Here is a 5834-nt window from a genome sequence, read left to right as displayed (position 1 = left end):
TATATTTATGGACAAATCATGCTCTTTATTGTCTGCTCACATAAGGCATAAGGAACGGTAATTACTCTGGACGCCTTCCAGATTCTTAATAAATCAATACACCAAGCTCTTGGAAGGCGCAGCTGTTCAGGAGGCTGCTGTAGCTGTGCTTTGTGGGCCGGTAATGTTTCTCTCCACACTCCAAAATGCTTCAACTGCAGATGGAAGAAGAAGGGGAGGAGGAGGAAGAGGAGGAGATTGGATTTATACCTCGCCCTTCGCCACCCAAAGGAGTCTCAGAGTGGCTTACAATCTCCTCTCCCTTCCCCTCCCCACAACAGACACCCCGTGAGGTAGGTGGGGATGAGAGAGCTCTGACAGAAACTGCTCTTTTTCAAGGACAGCTCTGACAGGACTATGGCTTGCCCAAGGTCATCCAGCAGGTGGAAGCAGAGGAGTGGGGAATCAAACACAGTTCTCCCAGATTAGAGTCCGCGCACTTAACCACTACACCAAAGGAGGAGGAGGAGGAGAGTTTGGATGTATACCCCACCCGTTACCACCCAAAGGAGTCTCAGAGTGGCTTACAAACTCCTTCCCCTTCCCCTCCCCACAACAGATACCCTGTGAGGTAGATGGGGCTGAGAGAACTCTGACAGAAACTGCTCTTTTTCAAGGACAGCTCTGACAGGACTATGGCTTGCCCAAGGTCATCCAGCCAGGTGCAGGTGGAAGCAGAGGAGTGGGGAATCAAACCCAGTTCTCCCAGATTAGAGTCTGCGCACTTAACCACTACACCAAAGGAGGAGGAGGAGGAGGAGGAGAGTTTGGATGTATACCCCGCCCGTCACCACCCAAAGGAGTGTCAGAGCGGCTTACAAAGTCCTTTCCCTTCCCCTCCCCACAACAGACACCCTGTGAGGTAAAAGAAGAAGAAGAAGAGATTGGATTTCTACCCCGCCCTTCACTACCCAAAGGAGTCTCAGAGCGGCTTACAAGCTCCTTTCCCTTCCCCTCCCCACAACAGACACCCTGTGAGGTAAAAGAAGAAGAAGAAGAGATTGGATTTATACCCTGCCCTTCACTTGGAGTCTCAGAGCGGCTGACAAACTCCTTTCCCTTCCCCTCCCCACAACAGACACCCTGTGAGGTAGGTGGGGCTGAGAGAGCTCTTGACAGAAACTGCTCTTTTTCAAGAATAGCTCTGACAGAACTAGGGCTTGCCCAAGGTCATCCAGCCAGATGCAAGTGGAGGAGTGGGGAATCAAACCCGGTTCTCCCAGATTAGAGTCCGCGCACTTAACCACGACACCAAACTACTCACAAGAGGAGGCTGGCCCGGATTTTCTTGTCCTTTGGCAACAGGGCTGCTAGCCTCCAGGGGGTGCCCAGAAATCTCCCGGAAATTTGCGAACAGATCCCCCAAGCGACAGATTTCAGTTCACCTGCTTTGGAGGGTGGACTCGACGGGACTGTACCGATCTGAGGTCCCTCCCCACCCCAAACCCCGTCTTCCCCTGGCTCCACCCCCAACATCTCAAGGTATATCCCAGCCCAAAGATGGCAACCCTGTTTGGTTTCTAAGTCTGCCAAACAACAATGACCAGCTTATTATTTCATCTGTTTCATTTATTTGTAACCCCGCCTTTCTCCATAACGGGGTCTCAAAGCGGTTTACACAGAATCATAGAGTTGGAAGGGACCTCCAGGGTTCCTCCTAGTCCAACCCCACTTTGGTGTAGTGGTTAGGAGCGCAGACTCTGATCTGGGAGAACCAGGTTTGGTTCCCCCACTCCTCCACTTGCAGCTGCTGGTGTGACCTTGGGCCAGTCACCAGTTCTCTCAGAGCTGTTGTCTCAAGGGCAGTCCTCGGGAGAGCTCTCTCAGCCCCACCTGCCTCGCAGGGTGTCTGTTGTGGGGAGGGGAAGGGAAAGGAGATCGTAAGCCCGCTCTGAGACTCCTTCGGGTAGTGAAGGGCAGGGTATAAATCCGATATCATCACCATCACCATCATCACCATCTTCTCCTCCTCCCCCTCCTCTCCTCTCCTCCAGGGAAACTCATCTTCCAAGTATCTAGAATGGACGTCTTGGCAAAGGCTGTTTGGAAATGACTATGTGGACTCCTCCTGTTTATTTATCTATCAAGTTACACCGACTACATGGACTTCATGTCTTATCTTCAAAGGAGGAAATATTGTGTCTTATTCCTTATTACAGTTACAGTATGCACTAATGTTGTTGTGACACCACCAACATTATAATTGTTTAATATGTTGTTTTGGCAATCTTTGATGGCGTTTTCTACTAGTGGAATTTGTATATTTGGAAATAGGTAGGGATGACAGGCAGATTTTTGTTGTTGTTGGCAGGGGTCATTTCCTGCCAGAGTGTACAGGAGCGAAGCTCCGGCAGTAAAGAGCCCAGGGGGCGTGGACATGCAACAAGCCCCGCCCCCTGCTCCCAGCAGCCCTCAGTCAGAGCAAGAAGCAGCCAGGTAAGTTGCAGAGCCCCCCCCCATAGCAAATCCAGCACCTTTAAGACCAAGTTTTATTCAGGTACAAGCTCTCCCTCCTCTGCGAGGACAGATCTGCACGTTTCCCCCCCCCCCAATAGCTAGCAATCCAAAACAGTCCAGTGGCACCTTTAAGACCAAGTTTTATTCAGGTACAAGCTCTCCCTCCTCTGTGAGGACAGATCTGCACGTTCCCCCTCCCCTGATAGCTAGCAATCCAAAACAGTCCAGTGGAGTCTGAGCGGTGGGTACTGCCTTCTGACACACTTCCGGTGATGCCAGGGGGTGTGGCATATGCAAACAATTTATGCTAATGAGTTATGCTAATTAGCTCCTGTACCTCTTTTTCTACGAAATGACCCCTGGTTGTTGGCCATCAAGACCCAGCTCACTTACGACAACCCCGTAGGGTTTTCAAGGCAAGAGACGTTCATAGGTGGTTTGCCCCTTGCCTGCCTCTGCGGAACAACCCAGTTGAGTGCTTGGGTGGAAGACCACTAAGGGAGTCCTGGCTTCGAAGGGTAACCTGGGTTCCCAAGCATCCAGTGCTTTCTCACTCAAGGCTAACAAACTTTGTTGTAGCATAAGCTTTCAAGACACACAGCTCTCTTCGTCAAGATCTGACAGTTCGTTCCAGGTGGTCAGCTGTGCTGATCCGAAGCAGCAGAACAAAATTTAGAGTCCAGTGGCACCTTTAAGACCAAGAAAAGTTTATTCAAGGTATGAGGTTTTATGTGCAAGGTGCATTTGAAAAAGTGTGCCTTGCATATGAAAGCTCACACCTTGAATAAACGTCTGTTGGTCTTAAAGGTCTCTTAAGTTTGTACTAAAACAAAGTTTTGTTAGTCTTTAAAGGTGCTACTGGGGTTTTTAATATTTTGCAGTTACAGACTAACATGGCTAACTCCACTGGATCAACCCCCCCCCCAACACTGGGGATCAGTATTCCCTCTAAGCTGAGTTCGTGTGAGCTAGCTCACAGTTTTTTAGCCTCCGGCTCACACATTTTTTGTCTCAGCTCAGGAAGGAGGGCTCCGGAGCAAACTAATTTATGCAGCAGCCAAATAGCTCGCTCACAACTTTAATGCCAGCAGCTCACAAAGTAGAAATTTTGCTCACAAGACTCCATAGCTTAGAGGGAACATTGCTGGGGATAGAGATGCGAGTCAATAATATTACAGGAGAAAAACTGGGCTGGTGGGGAGAAGATGAAAAGGAAAGAAGAAAGAAAACAAAGCGGTCTCTTCAGTGATCTTGGAGTCGTAGTAGATAACTCAATGAAAATGTCAAGACAGTGTGCAACTGCAATAAAAAAGGCCAACGCTATGCTGGGGATTACTAGGAAGGGAACTGAAAACAAATCAGCCAATATCATAATGCCCCTGTATAAATCAATGGTGCGCCCTCATTTGGAGTACTGCATACAGGTCTGGTCACCACACCTCAGAAAGGATATTATAGCATTGGGAAAATGTGCAGAAAAGGGGGACTAGAATGATCAAAGGGTTGGAACAGTTTCCCTGTGAAGAAAGGTTAAAATGCTCGGGGCTCTTTAGCTTGGAGAAATGACGGCTGAGGGGTGACATGATCGAGGCTTATAAGGTCATGCATGGGATAATCCCTTTCTCACAAGACAAGAACTCGTGGGCACTCTATGAAATTTCTGAGCTGTCGGGTTAGAACAGATAAAAGGAAGTACTTCTTCACCCAAAGAGTGATTAACACACGGAATTCACTGCCACGGGAGGTGGTGGCAGCTACAAGCAGGAAGAGCTTCAAGAGGGAATTAGATAAGCACATGGAGCAGAGGTCCATCGGTGGCTATTAGCCACAAGGTACAGAGAAGAAAGGAGCTGCGGTGGCTCAAGTGGTTAAGACGCTGAACTGCAGGCTGTGGGAGGTCAGTAGTTCAGCAGTTCGAGACCCGAGTGTGCCGCATGATGGAGTGAGCTCCAATCTCTAGCTCCAGCTCCTGCCAACCTAGCAGTTCGAAAGCAAGAAATTGCAAGTAGATAAATAGGTACCACTTCGGTGGGAAGGTAACAGCGTTCTGTCCGCCTCGGTGTTTAGTCATGCCGGCCACATGACCACGGAAACGTCTTCAGACAGCGCTGGCTCTTCGGCTTTGAAACGGAGATGAGCACCGCAACCGTAGAGTCGGATTCGACTGGCTTTCAAGAAAGGGAACCTTCACCTTTACAGAGAGGAACTCTTAGTCTGAGGGCAAGTGATGCTCTGTATTTTTGGTACTTGGGGGTGGGCAACAGTGGGAGGGCTTCTGGTGTCCTGGCGCCACTGCTGGACCTCCTGATGGCACCTGGTATTTTTGGCCACTGTGTGACAGAGCGTTGGACTGGATGGGCCACTGGCCTGATTCAAGAGTGGCTTCTTAAGGATAGTTATAAAAAATTAAGGAAAAAGATTCTTGTCTGCTTTTGAACCATTAATATTCTCCCCAACGGGAGGCGCCTCATTTCTGGAAGCACTGCAGTGCCAGGTTGACGCATGGAATGGTTGAGAATCTCTAAGGATAATAGTCCATGGTATGCATACCACCATGCATAGGATGGCTCCAGCCATTCAACAGAGCTTGAAAGTGCAAAGGATTACAGTCCATGGTGGGAAAGCGGGGCAAGACCCTGGTCTACACGTGATCTTAGGCATTAGGCCGAGAGAAATCGTTTTTGTCTCGACCCCTTTCTTTTGTACCAACCTGATGTCCTTTGGAGGGTAAAGAGAGCAACGCCACAGCCCGCACAGCCAGGGCCGCAAGACCCCCCCATTGCATCGGAAACTCGCTGCTCTTTCTACCGTCCGGAAAACCACCCTCTTTAAAGGCACCTTGATGTCAAAAATGTGCAGATTCTCTCGTCTTTGTCAGTTTCATCCTTTCGAGCCCCCGAGCTCGGACAGCGATTGGCTCGTGATCTGTCTACGCCCACCTCCCTTCCCATCATGCCTTGCAGTTAACCCTTTAGGTTCACGCCTGACGCAGAGACGTTTCCCTTTCTGCCTATTCTCGCGGCTTGTTTTCTGGCTCCTGGAGCGATTCCGCAAAGACACATACATGTTTCAGAGCCCGAAGGAAAAGAGGAGGGCGAAAGATCACCGGGGAAAGAGAGCAGGACTGGACTCCATATCTGTTTTTTTGGCCTCCTCGCGCATGCCCAGTAGCTCGCTCGAAGCCGCACGCCCGGCCGCGTCGCCGCCAGACCATCCGCGGGCGGCGTTTTGAGCGACAGGCGCGCGCGCGTCCCCCTCTCCACAGGCTCCTCCCTTCGTCGACGCGGATTGGCTCCGGCGAGGGGGCGGGGGCTCCGCGGTGCGCGCGCAGGCGCGGA

This window comes from Gekko japonicus, unplaced genomic scaffold (assembly GCF_001447785.1).
Source record: "Gekko japonicus isolate JY-2015 unplaced genomic scaffold, Gekko_japonicus_V1.1 scaffold2948, whole genome shotgun sequence".
Lineage (NCBI taxonomy): Eukaryota > Metazoa > Chordata > Lepidosauria > Squamata > Gekkonidae > Gekko > Gekko japonicus.
Note: the sequence above shows the minus strand (reverse complement) of the source record.